Source organism: Alosa alosa, chromosome 13 (assembly GCF_017589495.1).
Source record: "Alosa alosa isolate M-15738 ecotype Scorff River chromosome 13, AALO_Geno_1.1, whole genome shotgun sequence".
NCBI lineage: Eukaryota > Metazoa > Chordata > Actinopteri > Clupeiformes > Clupeidae > Alosa > Alosa alosa.
Genome location: NC_063201.1, coordinates 15,180,808 through 15,201,240, shown reverse-complemented (window position 1 = coordinate 15,201,240; position 20,433 = coordinate 15,180,808). Strand labels below are relative to the sequence as shown.

General features: G+C 44.6%; 1 protein-coding gene across 1 annotated transcript in view; it reads right to left on the bottom strand.

Moving 5' to 3' along the window:
• The window catches only part of LOC125305455 (myelin basic protein-like), a 40,750-nt gene that overhangs the window by 721 nt on the left and 19,596 nt on the right, over positions 1-20,433 (bottom strand). The window lies entirely within an intron of this gene.

Genomic DNA, 20,433 nt, shown 5'->3' with positions numbered 1-20,433 from the left:
ATGATTCACTTGCTTATGGTCATTGACTGTTCATATGGTCTTTACTTGTGGAAACACATGTACCAGTCTGGGTTGGCTATGTAGAGACTTGTCAACAACTTAGCAGAATCTTTGACCAACAAAGATTGGTATTAATAAGAAAGTCATAGGCTGACTAAATGAAAGTAAACACAATAATCACACAAGAAAATTGTAAATATTAACAGGGATTTCTTAAGAACCATTATCAACAATTGCATGAAAAACTCCAGTGTAATCCAACAACTGTAATTTCCATTTGTCCACTCGTGCCCACTCCCTTGTAAGGCACACAGTGTGTAAAGAGATATATGGCTTCAGCGCGTCGCCTCCACCGAGGCCAACGGGTTTTGGTTCCCCCAGCGCTAGGCCAAGCAGCTCTGCTCTCTCCCAGTAAGACAATAGCTATACTGTACTGGGAGGAATGGTGCAGCAAAACACCAGAGATTCTGCATGCTAATGCTTTCTCAACAGTAGCGCTTTTGTCTCGGCCGCAGAGTTATTTCTACCAGACAATGGGGACAGTGTCACTAAAATAACTCCTCTAAGTATGGATTTTCAACTCCATGCACGGTGACACTTATCTGATTTCCAGGCCTGCCGGGGCACTACGGGTGTGGTCGAGGCCGAAAAAATCATGTATTCCGCCGCCTGACCACAAGCCTGGAAGAAAAATGGGCTTTGATCGGCAGGCTATGAAAGAGCAGAGAACCTTCATCAAGGGCTCTAAGGGGTTTGATAGATCTCACTTTAGGTGATTACTTTACACCACAATGATACCATAGAAATGTAGTGTGGGTCAAATTCAATTAGACACTCATTTCTAATTAGACACTCATTTCTAGCTGTCTTAGCTGATCCGGGGACGATTTTTTGAAACTGTGATGAAACATCTTGAAACCTGAGCCCCCCTGCTGTGTCCCAGGGAGCACTGGCCGTGAGGAGAGCAGGGCAGAGTGGAGCAGAGGCATTGTGCTGCTGCTGCTGCTGCTGGGGTGATGTAAGGTGACGTGCAGTTTACTGCAGGTTACCGATTGTGTGTGTTACTTGTGTTGTGTCTGACAGTTACTGTGTGTGGTGTGTGTGTGTGTGTGTGTGTGTGTGTGTGTGTGAGAGATGTGCCAACAGCATGCTCCCGGGCACCTTGAGCTGAACTCCCACTGCAGCAGCACTGGGCCCACGAGGCATATTTCACCTGTCAGTCTTCAAGGGCGGAAACCCCCCTGGAGCAACTGGCTCTGACACATATCAAGTAAAAAAAAGTTAGAGTTGGTACGCGACAAAGTTAACTTCACAGATATCGATATCAAGTCAAGTCGAGTCGAATACTTGTACAAATATGAGCACTGCAATAGCCTGGCCTTTGTAGTCAGTCTCATGGAGTTTTCAGCATTCTTCAGATTAAATTAATTGAGCTCTTTGAGAGATAGAGAGAGCGAGAGAGAGGACTGTAGATATGGTTGAACTCAGATGTCTGATCTTATTGCAATTCCTCAGTAAGGTGACTCAAATATCCGCAGTGGTTCTCAAATATCAAGAAAACCCACAACAGAGAGACCTGTATCTACTTACCTTGACAGGTCTTTAAAAAACTAATAAAAGTGCACTTTACTGATTTCTGAGGACAGAAAATAAAGATATTTCTTGAATTTCCCCTTGAGGATCAATAAAGTATCTATCTATCTATCTATCTATCTATCTATCTATCTATCTATCTATCTATCTATCGATATTTTTTAACAGACACTAACGTTGAACACAATCTCTCTGGAATGCAGATAGGAACACAGCCTTCAGGCTGACTCTCTCTAACATTATTACCAAAATAGGGATGGATAATCTTAAATTAAAACACAGGCCTCCAGTTTCTCTCCAGTGGATTAAAACACGTTAAATTATGCAGTCCCATGTAAGTGACACTGGCGGTTCATGTTGTAATTGTAACTCGGCACAAACGCAACTTTAATCCCTCTATAGATGTCAGTGGATGATTCATGTGTGCACACAAATCCTGTAATTGCTTATGCCTCAGCACAATCAATCCTTCTCCCACGTGCGGCACAGATAGCAGGCTCAAGCCACACTAAATCTCCCCTTGAACGGAGCATGGAGAGCAAGGGACTGGGAGGGGTGGGCTGAGCTGGGCGGGGTGGCTGAGGAGGGGTGGAGGACCACGGAGAAGGCAGAGGGGAGATGAACAGAATGAGAATGAGCCGGAGGCTGAGGGAGAGGAATAGGAAGAGGAAGAGGAGGAGGAGAGAGAGAGAGAGAGAGAGAGAGAGAAAGAGGGATGTGAGGGGATGGGATGGGTGGTTGTCAGTGGGTGTGTACAATGGATGAGAGAGAGAGAGGGGGGGTTGGGTGGTTGGAAGATAGACAGGAAGACAGACAGATGGACAGACTGACTAACAGATGACAGACTGACAGATAGACAGATGCAGAGTAAGAGGAGGCAGAAAGAAAGAGAGAGAGACAGAGAGGTGAGGCCACTGGAGGTCTCACAGAATGACTTTCACTTTTGTGTTTAGAGATGTGGTGATCTAGCAGCACCCAGGATGGCCCCAAAGCAAATGATGTTGTCCACACTCCGCACTCCGCATACTCATCTCTGTAGATGGATCACTTGCCCCTTACCGGAGATCTGATCTTTATCAGGTTTCTTTAAATGACACTTCTCAGCTACTGTGTTTTTCATCCAAAAGCCAAGCCAAAAACTCACTCCACCATAAATCCCAATCAATCTACACAGACAGAACCAAAGGGAGGCCCCTGATAAAAGAAGTTCCAGAGGCAATATAAGAAGCTTAGAAGCATCCATTTTAGGCAGGAATAAAACCAAACAAAACTGTATGATCTTATCAACACTATCTAGAGCCAGTTCTATCCAGATCGATACTCTAAGTGGATCAACATGGATGTCTATTGGGGCTCCCAGCTTCATTAAGTGAACCACTCTATGTGCCTCTCATCTAAATGAGTCTGTAGACTGCAGGGGGACACTGCCTTCACTTTCTCTAATTACAAAATCTATCAGTCAGTCAATCAGCGCCTCAGAAGCAGTTCTGCCGTCAAGGGCTCTAAGGGGTTTGATAGATCTCACTTTAGGTGATTACTTTACACCACAATGATACCATAGAAATGTAGTGTGAGGTCAAATTCAATTAGACACTCATTTCTAATTAGACACTCATTTCTAACTCAAATACCATACCACATATACTTTAATTCTGTGCATTATTTCTGCTGTAATCAAGATCTTAGCGCAGATTACACACTACACTGACAATGTGCCATTCTGAGGACATTTATGTCTAATGGTAGCGTAGTGGCTAAGGAGCTAGGCTAGCATGCAGTAGCCTGTAAAGTTGTGGGTTCAGTTCCCGGATTCCAACTTTGTGCCCTTGAGCAAGGTACTTAACCCCGAGTTGCACCAGGTACAATGGTCCTTGTAATATAATTGACATAACAAGTCACTTAATAATCTGATTTGATGGCATATACTGTATTCAACTGGTGCATGGGCTTTCAGATAACTACGACTTCACATACATGTACTTTCTCTGACTTCACAGTGAATAAGGGAAGAACCAATGCACATTCTCATATGCACTCTACATGAGATCAGCACTACAAAACTCATTTAAAGTAACAATCTCATTCCTTCTGAGAGCCTCATATCCTTCCTGGAGTGGGTTGTTTGCGAGGTGGCCGGTAAAGAAGGAGCCATCTGATCGAGAGCTCTTAAATTCGAAGATACTCTGATGGGGAGAGAGAAAGAGGCAGAAAGAAAGAGAGGGGGATGAATAGAAAGACAGACAAAGAAAAGAAAAAAAGAGGTATCGAGAGAGAGCAACAGCAGAGATTGTGAGGGCACCCCAGTTGCAGTGGTTCTCAAACTTTTTCTGTCAATCCCCACTTTGGAAGGGGGCAACAAAATAGGCCAAATGAAAATGTTTTAAGTGTCTTCTTAACTTGTTGGGTCTCATGCTATCCACAGTTAAAGACACAACACCTACACAGCTCTCTCCTCAAATCGTTCTTTTTGCACATGGTTCCACTTGATATTTTCCTCTCCGTCTCCTGGAACGGATGTTGTTGTCATATACATGTTTCTGTATTTTCTTCCCTTAGGATTATGACCTGCAGTTTGAAGTGATTTATTGGCAAAATATACATTTTGTGTCAGTGGCAGATTCTGATGTGGTCGACATGGGCAGCCACCCAGGGTGGCATCTTGTAGGGGGCAGAACAAGCGTTCACAAAAAAATATATATTTGCGTAAATTGCCTATATGTCCGGAAGGCTCTTTAGCCAGGTCATATACAGCTCTGGAAACAATTAAGAGACCACTGCGCATATTTCTGATGTCATCCTACAGTTGCTGAGTGACATTCAAATGAGTTGACGGTCATATTCAAATTGGCAGTGGTTTAAATTTGAATATGACCGTCAACTCATTCAATTGTCACTCAGCAACCGTAGGATAAATCTTTAATGACTCGTTTGTTTGTGTGTGGTTGTTTTGTTTTGTGTGTATGTTCTTCATTGTCAATTAATAAAGATAGGCACAAGAAGACATATTTATTCCGTTCGTTGCACCCCACCTCTCCTGTCTCTAGTGCAGTGCACCCACACTTTCAGAAACGCAACACTAGGGTATTGATTATGTTTGTTTACAAAACCTCTCACACTCTCGGAATGAGAAAAATAAAATGAATAAGATAAATAAAAAGTGTAAACCCCACGGCGAGCCAGAAATGGGACGAGTGAGAAACAGTGCTAAGGAGAGAGAGAGAGAGAGAGAGGGAAAGAGAGAGGGGGAGAAAGAGAGAGAGCGAACAGGTGTGAAAGGGACGAAGAGTGCATTCTGCTAGTGACAAAAGCATCCTCTCCTGTCACCTGCACGCTATGCATAATTATGGGACCTAAGAATCAGAGTTTAACTCACGGCCCTCCAGTGGTACGTGTGGCATGGGCCATGAGCTCGGTGTGTGGGCCTATTCTGCGTGTGTGTGTGTGTGTGTGTTTGTGTGTGTGCGTGTGCGTGTGCGTGCATGTGTGTGTGTGTGTGTGTGTGTGCGTGTGTGCGCGTGCGTGCGTGGCAAAACAGGAGTTTGGAGACCATTGACAACCCGCTGTGGAACGGAGCCACAAAGGGTTCAACAGCTGTGATGTGGAGTTCAGAAGAAGGGCACATCTGTTTGCCACAGATTCCCCAGCAGTCACTAACACATACACACACACACACACACACACACACACACACAAACAAACAAACAAACAAACAAACAAACAAACAAAACAAACACGCACACGCACACACACACACACACACACACAGACTGGGGAGGTGGTGTGTGAAAGAGTGTGAGATTGTCTGCACCCCTGATTGTTTAACTGCTTTGTTGCTCGTTTGAATCACCTTCAAAGTCTGGCACTTCTCAATGGGGGCGTGCTGGAGAGAGAGACCAGACTGGCCCACGGCAGGCCCATTCCTCTAACGTCTGCCTTTGTCTCCTTGTTCAAAAGGAAACATTAGAGAAGCAACAGGCCCCTGCTCACGTTATCATGCTGAAACCAGGTTCCAAAATGCCATATGGTTGGCAAGGCCGCCTGGGGTTGGGTCAGAATGATGTAACGAACAACAAATGATGCCATGAACATCACAGGAACGGGAAATGTGTCATTAGCTGTAAACCAAGAGAAATGTCTCAGCTGACATTTCTCTTGGTTTCCAACAGATGACACATTCAGCTGACCAAGCCGAAATACAAAATACATACCTGTGTATCGATTTATTTTCTCAACAGAGTAACACTCAAGCAAGTGAGTAATAACCACTGACAACTATCAAAAGGCCCCTTTCATCATCCGTTCATAACAAATCTAATCGAACACCTAATTAATCTGCAGCTGGCTTCAGACATCAAAGTTTTACACCCTCAAATTTCATCGAGTGAAGGTCACATGGGGTTGGGGTGCGGTGTGCTACCATATGCTCCAACAGTTTTAATAGGAGGACGATACAAATGTGATGCAACTGAAAAACAACAGTTCAAACGGACACTTTGACTTCAATTTTACTTCCGCTGCACTGCAAAACACCACATCTCACATGGAAAACAACTCATTTTAATTCAACTCTGCTCTGAAGAGGAACAGGAAAACACAGGATGTTTTCCAATGCTTTTTTCTCTTCATAAGGCGGTTACAAATTAGGAGGGGGCAAGTGTTGGCCACTCTGTTCAGCTCAAGCAGCACGGATCCAGGAGGCCCACAGACCCAGGGTGTGGCCGAGAAGGGCTCACAGGGGCAGCCCGACCACAGAGAGAGAGAGCACAGCGGAGCAAGAATGCGGAGAGTGGGCAGGGGCCCTCTCTCTCGTTCTCTCTCTCTCTCGGTCTCATTCTTTCTCTCTCTCTCTGTCCCTCTCTCTGGCTTATCTGCTCCCCACCACCAAATCTGGCCCCGTGCCCCCCATTCTCCAGGCTACAACAATGCAGCCCATGGATAACGGCGAGAGCCCGGTGGGACTTGAGGCACGCCAGGCATCTCTCTGGAGGACAGGCGGGAGAGAGAAAAAACGACAGAACGAGACGGAAAAGACGGGAACAACAGCGGAGCGGGTCGAGGAAAGGCATGCCAGGCCTTCGGCCACAACTCCCACCCGAGGCCCAGAGCAGCCTCCCCTGGACCTGCATTCACAACAGCCACTCACTCGCCAGCACCCACTGACCACTGGGAGAGAAGCAGCCCTCTGTTCCACAGCGGCAGCCATGTTGTCACCCGGGTCACTTCCTTCCCTCAGATAAGGACTGAGAGGAGAGGAGAGGAGAAGAGAAGACAGGAGAAGAGAAGAGAAGAGAAGAGAGGAGAGGAGAGGAAAGGAGAGGACAAGAGAGGAAACGAGAGGAAAGGAAAGGAGAGGACAACAGAGGAGAGGAGAGGAGACCATGAAATCTGTAGTAGAGAATAGACAACGTCGGACTTGAAAAAAAATGCTTTTCTCGCATTTGATTGTAATGAATTATGAATTTGGTTTTGGTTAAAATGCCTTTAGTTGTCAAAAACCAACCCCTTGAACTTCTCCTGGGGTTTCCTTGAACTTCAAAACACCGTCATTGGCATTCATTACATACGGCGTGTTGTGTCTGTTTTCATGTTTATTTCGTTCAAATCTTGCATTTTGGCATCACTGCACCAGCATGAGGCTCTAGAGTAGAGCAATGTGCTTGAGCTCAGCACTGTGCAAGGGCTCCGCTTGCCAAGCCATGATGGAGTCTCTGGCTTCGCACCACTAAGAGCTGCTTCACATTCATGTGTTTACACACTGGCTGGGAGTGTGTGAGCACACTACAAAACATAAAAAAGCAACTCTTTCCATCTCTCTGACTCTCTCCGCATTTGCTGTACCAAGCTCTCTTTTTTCAAATCTCTCTCGTCAGCTGTCCTCTATTCACCTAAGTGGCACAAGCAACAGATCTCTATTTCTCTCTCTCTCTCTTTCTCTCTCTCTCTCTCTCTTTCTCTCTCTCTGTCCATTCCTCTCGCTCTCTCTTTTTCCTCTTCCTCTTATTGCAGGTAAATGGAGTGGGTCAGACAGAGAAAAGGAAGTGAGCAGGGCAATGGATGCCCAGCCTTTCATACAGAGCTTTGTCCCATATGACAGCACTCCTGCGTCTCTGTGTGTGTGTGTGAATGTGCATGTGTGTGTGTGTGTGTGTGTGTGTTGCCATGTTCCCATAGCCACTGTGTGTGCCAAGTAAATGTGTGTGTGTGTGTGTGTGTGTGTGTGCACTTCTCACTCACACTGCCCTCAGACTGTCACAGAGAATGTGAGATATGGCAGCTCCCGGTGAAGCACGAGCGAACAACAGCCACATCCCTCTCAACAGCTATGGCTGTGAAACAATGGCAACTGTAAGCTACACAGGAATAAATCCACTGGCCAACAATAGCTTTTGTTCCTTTCAATTATACAGAGCTGCATTTTCCTCGTCTCTAGAACCTTTTCACATCTCACAAAGTAATTTGAATTCCATTTCTGCCTTTGTTTTGAGTTCTTCATGGTGAATAGCCTCTCTAATTGACATGATTTGAAGGGGTGCTCGTGCTAACCATTTTTAGCAAGATATTTCTGAATGCACACAGCCACACACACTAAATACTCAGGCAGGCTTGGGGGGTTGCTTTCAGTCGAAAGAGAGAACGAGCAGCATGTCATCACCAACTGAATAAGTTTGTCAAAAGAACACTGAGACTATATGGAGATGGGAGAGTAAACAACCAGTGAGATGTCATCACTGCTGCAGAGACAGACGTTTCCTGTTAGGCCTGGACACAGAAATGGGCAACCCAGTCCCGCCCTGCATTGTAACACATGCACCATCCCACACATACACACACACACACACATTCACACATTAACGCACACACACGCACACACAAACACAAGCGCATGCACACACACACACACACACACATACAATCACAAACTTGCAAAGCACACTTGCACACATCTTGGACATGACTAATGTCGGAAATGGCTTGCCAGCTGGAATCCAGTAAAGACAGGCTGCCATTGAGAGATTAGGCTCCCGTCTTGTGTCTTCCCAGTGGCATAATTAACTCACCGTCCCGGGTGCTCCTTAGCCGCAGAGAAACCAGCATGGGCATTAACACGCCAACCCGGCTTCTGAGTAAAGTCATAAGCAGTGCCGTGATGCTTACAACTTCATCAAGCAAGCCCGCGCATGACATAATTACCTTTCATCATCAGCCATGGTGGCATTATTGCGCAGTGGGCATAGAAAGATTTCTCTCTTTGGTACGTAGACTAAACACTAGCACATGGAATGAATGCGCATGCAGGATGGGAGTCTTGTTCAAACTCATGAGTGAATGACACTCTCTCGCTCTCTCTCTCTCTCTTACACACACACACACACACACACACACACACACTCACTCCCTTACTGTCTGTCCTGATGGTCAAGGTCACTTACCTTGACCATCTGGACGTGGGCTTTGGGCTTCAATAACCTCCACTACCATACACATGCCACCCCCACTCCCACTCTCACACACACACACACACATTTAACATGCCACGTCTACCACTGACACCTCTCAGAGGAGAAGAGAACTGCACTAAGAAGTGACCGGTCCATCTCAGAGGAGAAGAGATGTGCCAGCCGCAATGCCTTTTAGATGAGGACACACCCTGAGGACACTCCGCCGCTGTCAGTTCCGCTCAACAGGGCAGGAGTCTGCCTAATTACAGACTGTCCAATCAGTTCTGTTTGTCCACTAGGGGTTGCAAGCCCACGTTGGGGAGAGTGTTTCCTGCTAATTATCTCAATTTGAGGTGCTGAGTTGGATGACAGGGCGATAGGGATTCATCCACCGTGCAGCATAGGTGGGGGGAAAGCAAACAGACATTTTGAATTCCTTAAACCTGGACTTGGACTACACCTCTTCTGATCTTTGAAGTATAACTTACCATACATACCAGAGTAAAAGACATTTTATAATACATTATACATTTTCCTCACTGAATGAGCTATGTATGGAATTTAGCTATAGATACTTGACATACAACATACAACACTAACTCAGCTAATCTTGATACCACTATAAAATTCCTCTGAGAGAAAGAGGAAGAGAGTGAGAAGAGAGCATAAGAGATGGAGAGAAAGAGTGAGAGAGTGAGAGAAGAAGGGAGGGAGGGTGCGTCAGAACAATGGTGTCAAAGCCTAGAACACTGGGGGCACTGATCACTCCTGCCTCTCCAACAATATACGCTTTTGAGCTGGCCAGGGCGATGTGTTGCCGAGGCGATGTGCTGTCGTCTTACTGGGCCAGTACCAGTGCGTGGTAGCTACGGTAACCGAAACAAGCACGGGGGCTTTATAAGACTCCTTCAGGAGCACAAGGAGGAAGGAGAGACGGGGCTGGCGGCCGGGTCTGTGTGTGTGTTCAGCAGAGACACAGCCTAGATCGATTTCCATGTCCAGGAAAACAGGAGGCGAATGTTCACAGACCAGCAGCAGTAATTACAATGTGCAGAGTGGGGGATAAGGATGTGTGTATCTATGCACTCAGGATGATTATGGTTCCAGCTCAGTGTCAAACCCTATGGGTAAATGTGATTTCACTGGTGTTTTCTCTCTTACAGACAGACACAAACCCACATGCACACACACTTAACAACAAGTCAAGTAGGAGGGAGACCGCACCATGCATAAGTTTACTTTTTATTTGCACAGACACGTTTCGGCTCATGCCTTCTTCAGTGTGCAAATGAAACGCCGAAACGTGTCTGTGCAAATAAAAAGTAAACTTCTGCATGGTACGGCCTCCCTCCTACTTGACTTGATCCAACTATTCAGGCCAGCACTCTAAGGGCTTCTACATACTCGACACACCCGACCGGTAGCGCGACAACGTGACGTCAAAATGACGTAGATCTTGCTGGCGCGCCAAGATTTAAGCCAGGTAGCACCATAGACAATAAAGGATATGGACAGAGTCATCACGTAGACGTCAATCGAGGCGGGTGAAGCAAATTTCAACCGTTTCCTGTTGGTCGACGAGGCTTTCTGTGCAGGCTCAGGGGACGTAAATGTAATGTAGGCACGTAGACTGACTCGTGTAACTCTTGTGATAGCTGCACCGAGAGATTGGGTATGTAGCCACTTATTTCGTTACCACCATGTCTACATTACTGTTCTAAATGTCCTAGTTGTTCGTAGATAAAGGTGATGTCATACAGTATAAACAGCACTCGCCACATTCATAGCCTAGGCTACTGTCAATCCATCAAAACTTTGCAGAAATGTGCTCCGATGCTTTTGTTCTTATCCAGAGAATGCGATTATTTTGCTCCTGTATGCTCATTGTATTGTATGCTCATTACGTCACTTTAGCATTGATTTCGGAAAAAAGTTTATTACTCAGCCGTTAAGTCAGTTACGAGGTTATGACACCAATTACACAATGTTGTATTACTCCCAAAATAGAAAAAGTTCATATAGAGGCTTAAAACGCTTCAGCTGTAACGTTATTTGATGTCAAAGTGGCGCCAACATTGAATGGGCTTCAATGGGATGGCTAGGTGAACTGGTCTACTATTTAGCCTCAGATCAGCCATAGTGTCTCGCTCTCGAGCGTTAAGCCTGCCCCTTGGGTAGCGAGCAAAGATTGTTAAAGAAGAGCAAGATATTTCATCAGGAGCCACTTCCGGGAACCGGATCAGCACAAGGGGGTCAAAATCCCCTTTATGCAGAGCAGAGGCAGCGACTGCTCCATTGAATTCTATGGGCATAGCTCAGAATTTCACCACATATGCTAAGGTCTTGGTTCTATAGAGTTAGGAATGTGAATTTCGGGCACATTTTCATGATCCTCAAACCCTTCTGAACATTTCAGGTACATTTTTTAGCATTTTGAGCAATCCAGTCTGGAGAAAATCAACCTTATATCAGGTGTCGCCGGTTATTTCTGCCGCTGCTGTTGGCGGTTGCAACTTCACGCTCATCAATCGTACGTCATCGACAGCGCCTCTTTATGCAGAACTTCTGACAGGATTTGGTCCGTTTAACAATCTTTGGATCCCCATTTAGCGCCCATAGACATGAACATGAGAGTTGCAGTGTTTTGTAACAGTGGGAATTTTAAATAGTTTACTGCATAAGTTAACAAAGTTACCAATGAGAGTTGCAACACATGGAATTAACTCATTGAATGCCAAGCTGTTTTCGGGAGCTTTGTCCTAGAGTGCCAGCAATCTAGACCATTGTTGATGATTTTTGTACAGCCACAGCATATTCTGTGTTATAGCTATAAACACATACAATGGCTCGTTTAAAAGGTGAGACTTTAAGCTCTCGGTGGGTGCAAACCGTCTATTTCTACACGCCTCTGTTCCTGAGAAATCCCAAGCTAAACAGTGGCTAGTTTTCATCAAAACCGCTGTTTTTTTCTAGAAATGGAGATATAACGTCTTTCATGAAATATGAAGTGCTGCCTGTTACTTACTTACTGACCCACAAAAATGGCCTGGTTTTGACCTGACGTGCATGCGTCACTAATTCGACCCAAAGCGGCAACCGAGTTATGATAAAATATTACGTTTTTGGCACTCAATGAGTTAAGAGGAAAGAATAGAAACGATTTATTTTCAAACAAAGGATATCTATTAAGGCCTGAACAAAATCTCTTTCCACTTCAGGAAATTACTGCTAGCTAGCTAGCCAGCTAACTAAACTGTTTAAATTATTAAAATTTCCCTCGGGATAAAGTATCTATCTATCTATCTATCTATCTATCTATCTATCTATCTATGTATCTGTCTATATATCTATCTATCTATCTATCTACATGTATCTGTCTATATATCTATCTACCTATCTACCTGTGCACACACCTTGGAAACTAGATGATAATGGTAATGGTAGTTGTGATTAGCAACCAAAGTCAACCAAAGTACCATCACAGAGGCTAGCTACTAGTGTTTCTTACTGCAGCTTGTAACAGTGACACCTCTGTTCAGGAGAATATTGCAACTAGTGTCGCGACCACCACGCGCGAGTATAAATGGTATTCTGTGACGTCACATTGTCGCGCTACTGGTCGGGTGCATCAAGTATGTGGGACGTTTAACTCTCTTTAGAAAGGTACACATTGAGTGAAGCCTGCTCCTATCCTCACTTACACACAACAACAACAACAAATTCTCAACAATTGTCAACACCAGAAATATGTTAAACCCAGGGGTTCACAAGGGAGCAGTTTTAATCTTGACACAATAAAACATTTTTAGATCCCAAACAGTGAATGTTATTCCACCCATCAATCCACTATATTTACAAAGTTTTAAAGGTACCCTCTTTCTGTCAAGAAAGTCAAGATAAACAGTACAAAAACAACACACACACACACACACACACACACACACAAGGCCAAACAGGTACTTCCAACATCTTTACTGTGAAGAAACAAAAACAAGACATGGGGATATTTTCAGACCTGAACCACCTTTGTCCTCACATGCTTTTGAGGTCTAGCTGCAACACTACTTTAGTGAAGGATGACAACAAGGAGCAGATGATATAGACATGCTCTGTGCTACATCCAGCTCATCCAGTGTTTCCCATACATTGACTAATCTGTGGCGGGGCGCCACAAAATAAAAATCGGCCGCCACAGATTAATATCCTATGTTTAATTTAATTTAATCTAAATTAAATATAAGATCAAATCCTTGCATTGCCATGGAGCTGCGCTTTTTACGCACGCAGCCTTTCCTTGCCCATGCCGCTCTCTCTAAGCCAGCTGCCCCATCTCTGCATGTGCATTTAACAAAATATTCACAATTGTTGAAGGATTGTTGTTGCCACATAGAAGCATTGCATAGAAGATGTCTGCCTAAATTGCTATTAAATCCGCTTAGCATCGTGACCATGCTGCGCAAATTTGAAGTTGAAGGGCTCATTTTATTGACTCTTAAAACTGAATGTTTGCAAAATCCCAATGTAAATGGAAAAGTGTTTTCCAAAATTCAAAAGTGCTTGTCCCAAGGAGAAGTACGAACCTTTATTTTAACTATGTAGAAAACGTTATGAATTGCATCCACACATCAGCAACCTTTCAATTGTGTTACTGTGTTCTGTGGGAAACACTGTCATAGTAGCCTATTTCAGGAGCAGCCAGGGCATGCATTAACAGTCCATTAGAGCAGCCCCGGCTCCCCTCTCTGTTTTGCCTCTTTAGTCGACATGAAGGTGAGACGAGAAGACGAAATAGGACAGGAAGAAAAGTACCTCAGTGCCCATCTAAACACACCCATATCCCACAGCTGCTTGTGGCAGCCTATTCTGATGGAAGAATCTCACGGAGCCTCATCAAGGAAAAGAGCTAATTACGTCATCATCTCATCACAAGCTTAAAGGTTGTATCAGCGATTTCAGGCCCAAAAAAGGCCCAAACATAAATTATCACATTCATCTAATCTTTACTAACGATCTGCTAGCTGCCTGCCCATTAAGCAGGCCGTCAAAAAAACATGTCTCTGTAAGTGACGTTACCCCGCAATCGCTGATCAACCTTTAATACATTTGCTGGCTTATCTTGGTGACATTTTAATCATCTTGGTTTCAGCTTTCATCTGTGGAACCTTGGATTATTATTTTGAAATGCTTTGCTAATTTTTATCATTGTCAGTCTGTCTTGTCTGCTGCTCCTGTCGACATATTAATTATTGTTTTGGCATTTCATCATCAGCTCTGCTTTGTCTTATCCTGTCCATAATCCCTTTGAGCTCTTTCTTGCCAACATTAGACTATCGGTAGTTATAGTCAGTAAAATTATTATAATTATGCCTTCAGTCAAACAAATGAATGGGACAGAACATCATCTGGGATCTTCAAGAAGTAAGTTGTCTGTTTGTCTGAGGTAAAAATAGGTCAAGGTCAAGGTCAAGGTTCTTTATTTGCCATTTGTGCACAAACCAGCAGTTCAGACACATTGGAATTCTTGTGCGGTGCTCTCATAGTCAATACTATGGGGTAAAAACACTATATTAAAAAGATAAATACAATAATAAATATATAGAAAAAACATTTACACAATAAATACAAGTACTAATTAAGACACATAATCCTGTTTCACAGATGTCACATATTGCACATGTCAGTTTGAGTGAGGTAGTGTGAGTTATTTTAACATGTTCAGTAGTTTTGTTTCGCCATCAGACTGATTGTGGCAGGGAAGAAGCTATTGAAAAAACGTGTTCTGTGGGTGATGATGCTATCCGCTCTGCTGTGTCTCAGGTTGTATGTGCAGTGTTTGTGTCTGAACAAAGAGTGAGCTGGGTGGAGTGAGTCTCTGATGATTCTCTCTGCTCTTTTCTGACAGCACTGCACAAACATAGAGTCCATGGAGGGAAGTGTTGTCCCAATGATCCTCTCTGCCATCTTTATGACTCTTTGCAGAGCCTGTGTGGTGGTACCATACCAGACAGTGATGCCTGTGGTGAGGATGCTCTCTAACAGTCCTCTGTAGGCCTGGGTGAGGGGGCGGTGGTTCAGACCAGCTTTCCTGAGCAGCCTGATGAAATAGAGCCTTTGCTGGGCTTTTTTTGCTGTGGTGTTATGAGTCGAACTCAGGTCAGATGTAACCTTGATTTCCCCTGGGGATCAATAAAGTATCTATCTATCTATCTATCTATCTATCTATCTATCTATCTATCTATCTATCTACCTGCAGTCCCAGGAATTTGTAGCTGTCAGCCCTCTCCACCTCAGTCCCTTTGATGATAAGAGGCTGTAGAGGGGGAGGTTTCTTCCTGAAATCCAGTGCTATTTCTTTGGTCTTGTCAGTGTTTAGGATAAGGTCATTCTCCTCTCCGTAGACCAGGATGTCGTTGACCAACGTCAATAGAGTTTAATGTTGTGGACCTGCTGCACATGCCTATCGGCTAGTTGTTTACTTACCGGTACCTGAATCTATAGCCTTATAGAGACGTTCAGTGGTTTCTGAACAAGCCTCTCTTTAATGAAAGACTATGATTAAACTCAAAATCAGTCAATCCACCTCTGGGATATCAGTATCAAATGAAAATGCAGATAATGGGTGGAGTAAAGTAGAGTGTGAGAGAGCGAGGGAAGGGAGAGCAGGGTCGGGGTAGTGCTAGCTTGATTAGCATGCCTTGCGTATAGCTTTCATATGATCCCAAATGTCGTTGTGATTAGGACTTCATACAGACACGGTGTTCAGAGCTTGAGCCTGAGCATTTAGTGCAATCCTCTTCCTCTCTGACACGTAACTGGTTGCTGTAACTAAAGGACAAGGCCCAGATCCAATTATGAGAGGTCTGCTACTGTGAGTCAGCTTTTATTTTTTTCTGAATGACCTTTTGTAGACCGAAACCACTCAACAATATTAGTAATGAGCGAAGGAATGGCCAAATGATGTAAAGTGGAAAGAAGATGAACAGATAAAGTGAAATAAATGGACAGAGAAGCACAGAAAAAGAGAGAGAGGGAGAAAGACAGAGAGAAAAGAAGAGAGAGAGAGAGAGAGAGAGAGAGAGAGAGAGAGAGAGAGAGAGAGAGAGCAAGCCCATTCTACTAACGATAATGAGTGAAGATGCCTAACAGAATACCCCACTGTAGAATCATTGCATCCACAACAAAGCACAAACCCATTAGAGAAACCCAGAAGAGGGTCAGGATTCAGACAAAATGAAAAACACATCAACACAGCTCACGCAGAAGGAGCCTTAAATGCGTTATGCAGAAAACAGCAGACTTTGTTCAAAGTACCCTGAGTTTTCTTGAGGGGACTTGGGTGTGCATATTAAGACACATTTTGTTTACTAAAATGGCAAATTTCAAATAAGCTAGAAACTACTGTTTTATCTACACGTCTATAGCCTATAGCATTTGTATTCAAAACCCACTTCCCCATTAGTTGCCGCTTTTTAAATAGCATAGTATTCTAACGGACCCTCCAAACACGTTGGCCCTGAGGGCCTGGTTTGGGTTTGATAACAGGCCATGCTACCTTGACACGTGAGAACAAACCTTGATCTCACCAGCATGCCAAGATGAGAATACCAATATTGTGTCCTTGGCTGCATAACTTCCATGGACTCTCCTTTCTACTGCTGCTCATTATCACAGCCCAAAGATCTAACACCATAGACTGTATATACTGTAAATGCCCAACAAAGTACTCGCTACCCTGTGCACAAACACCTACATCCAACTGTGTAAGTGAAGATACTCTGACCCCAGATGATGCTATGAATGGACAAAAAGCCAAGGACAGCCCAACATGACTCATCCCAGTCAGGTTATAAAACCTGCTTTTTTTGGGGCAAACACTTTTAGCAGATAAACACATGTGGAACACTCTCTCTCTCTCTCTCTCTCTCTCTCTCTCCCTTTCTCTCTCCTTCCTGCCTCGTTAGACGCCATACGATGGGCCAAATGAGCAGGCAACCACTTCCTCTGACGTCAGAGAGGGGGGGATAAGGGTGGTTGGCACACAGGCTGGAACATTGTGTGGCACTGGGTAGCTGAAAGCGCATCGTGAAGCTAATGACAAAAGAATCTGCTGTGGGCATGTTTGGGGCATTCTATGGGCACACGTTCAGGAGAAAGGGGAGGTCTGTTGACCAAACAACCCAAGAGGAGCTTAAGTTGCTGATGTATCTAGGTCTGCAGAGAAGGGTCTTCCCATAGTTTTGTGCCCTGCATTTCTTAGGGAGGGTAAAGGTAACGTGGTAGGGGCCGATGGAGTCCCTGGAGAGTGTGGAGTTGGCACACGGGTGAAGGCAGCGGGGATAATGGACTCCTAATGGGCTTTTAAGAGGACACTGATCGGAGGGAAGTGTGTTTGCCCAGTGCAGGAGCGGCTTGGCATGGCAAACACGTTGGTCTGGCCCCAGCGACAGGACGGCGGGGGGGCCCTTAACGCTCCAACTGCCAAGGCGAGGCAGAGGCAGAATGGAGCGCTGATGACAACTCAAACATATCAAGTACTAAACACTTCCATACACAAGTGCAGCTACATCATTGTTGGCATGTATGTGTGTGTGTGTGTGTGTGTGTCCACAAGAACACATCTGAATGCTACACAGTCAAGAACAAACTCACACACAAACACACATTTGTAACCAATATGACCACAGACTTATAAAACTCCTACCTATTCCTCTAAGGTAAGGACACAGATGAGTGGTCGATTATTTCCCTCTTCACAACAGTCTCTCTCTCTCTGTCTCTCTCTCTCCCTCTCTCTCTCTGATAACAGCGCTAAAGTGCTAAAGAATCTAAGCGCTGATAACACTATTCCATCAGGTAGTCCATTAACCAAACCAAAGACGTGGGGGCTCAACCGCACAATCCCTGGAACAGACTGTACTCTATTCTGTACTGTAGTGCCCATTACCGGCCACCCAATCTCCATCTAAAGCATTAAAAAATGACCTCTTCCACCCGCTGTCAGTCCAGAGACATTTCTCAAGCCTCAATGACTGAGGCCAATTTAACAGACTGGTGCTCACCCTGGATTCCTCAAATAACCATGATTATACTTCATAGGTCAGCAGGGCTGTATTGCTTTGACAGGGCAAGGGAGCACGGTAGCTAGAGAGTCACTTTAGCATGCAAGGGTTAAAATATGAATGAGGCCAGTCATTGTGCTTCGTCTGACAGTGGCAAGGTCCTCAGTGGCACCTCTTTTGTTTTAACGAGGTGGTCGTCTGTCAGAGACCTGCTGCATGGTTCTCAAAAAGGGTCCATCTCTGCAAGTGATTCCTGGTAATTTAGGGCTGATTAGGGCTGATTCAGACTGGCTGCATTGGCGTGAGCGTGTCAGCTGCGTGGCGTGTCCGTTTTTATTTTGGCTCCCATGTTAACAGGTTAAACCTTGCACACTGCCTGCGTGAAACGCACGTCTCAGACGTGGCTTGAGGCGCGGACCGACGCCTATTTTTCATGCGACACACAAGCGTGTTGGAAGCGTTTCCATTCAAATCACAAAGTGAAGAGATGTTTTAATAGGCAGAGAGGCCGCCGCATTGCAGGTCAGACACGTTTATGTTGTGCAAAGACATAGAAAACGGCATTCAACTTAATTTGCATTTCGACCATTCAAGAAAGAAAATCCTGACTGGAAATACTGAGCCGAAGGTCTAGCAACAGGCAAACACCATCTCCAAAAAGCCATATCTACTGACCAGGTAATGTTTCACGATTCTCCCAAGATGTTACCGGGGCACAGCTTGAATAGGCTACCTTTATGGAATAGAAATCCAGCTACTGAAGATGTGAGAACCCAAAGGAGGTCAGACAAACGTGTGAAATCTATATATAAAGTGTACACACAAACAGCCAGTAAGCCACTTACCCAGGGTATGTCTCAGGGCCAATCAGACTAGTATCTGTGCAGCTAAGCTGAAATGGAATCAGGATTCTTACTGAAATATGTATAAGATTAGATGACAATATACTTTTATGGTACATGAACTTGTTCAAGTTCATAAAAGCAAATATTGGTGGGACTACAGAAAAGCCTGCAGATTCCATTTATATTAAATTTCTCATGCTTGCAGTGAGCCCACAGCAGGGGCCCACAGAACAATTTAGGCACAGGACGCACAAAAAAAAGGAAATCCTATTGAACACCAGAGTCTGAAACAGAAATGGATAGCCCAAATACATTCTCCATAGTAGGCTTCTTCATGATTGATTTCTAATACCTATTGTTCTTCTGCAGATTGTGAGGCGACAGAATAAAAGACCTCGGCTCTGTACGAAACCCCAGGCAGTGCACAGCGACACCTGTTTACACATTCAGCTCCGCTGCTTGTTCCCAGTGCTCATCAAAGCCTAGTGTTACACACGCTGGGATGTAAATGGCAGGTGTTGGTTACAGGATTATTAGAGATCAATCTGAATGTTCTTGAGCTGGGTGTGGCCACCCAATACATGCTATCCAGGGCATTAGCGGAGCAAGTTACCTGATAGGAGAGAGAGAGCGAAAATTGCTCTGATGAATGCAGAGCAGCTCACTTATCATTAGATGTACACGTGCACACATGCACACTCATGCTCTCTCTCTCTCACACACACACTCTGTGTGTGGGCTCTAATGGCATCGGGATGCAATCTAGATCATCCTGTGATTAATTTCGGTAGTCACCTCTCAATAACAAATGCGAAACAATCACCCTTTAATCAACCCCACCACCTACGCTCTCTCTCGCTCTCTCTCTCTCTCTCTCTCTCTCCCTTTCTATCACTCCCCCTCTTTGCTTCCCAACAGGCACAGTCCATCCTGCAAATAGCCATATCCTCTATGTGCCCCGGTGAAAATGGCTTTTCCATTGATTTGGTGTTCATGGCAACCAGGGCGGAGCAGGAACAGAGGTAGGAGCAGGGGCTTTCATCTTTGTCAACTCTCTCTCTATCTCTCTATCTCTCACTCTTCATTCTGTCCTCATCCTCTTCCTTCTATGATACAGCCATGAGTGTATTTGGAGGAGAGGTATATGGGTCTGTGTGTTGTGCTGACAGCATGCAGCACCTATCAGTACCTTACTGTTCTCACACCTCGAGGGCTGTTGAGAAACATACTTGCGTGTGTGTGTGTGTGTGTGTGTGTGTGTGTGTGTGTTTGTGTGTGTGTGTGACTGTGAATGCAAAAGGGCTTATGATACTAGGCTATTAAAAATCTTGGTCTTAACTGACAGTGATCTAAATTTTAACACCCACATCAGATTTTTACAACCTCAGAAACAGTGGTCTTAGGTCAAAAGATGATTTGGAAAAACACATTTAATTATCTCCGGCAGGGTTAATTACGGCAATGGACTTTTCACAGGTCTTCCTAATAAGACTATCA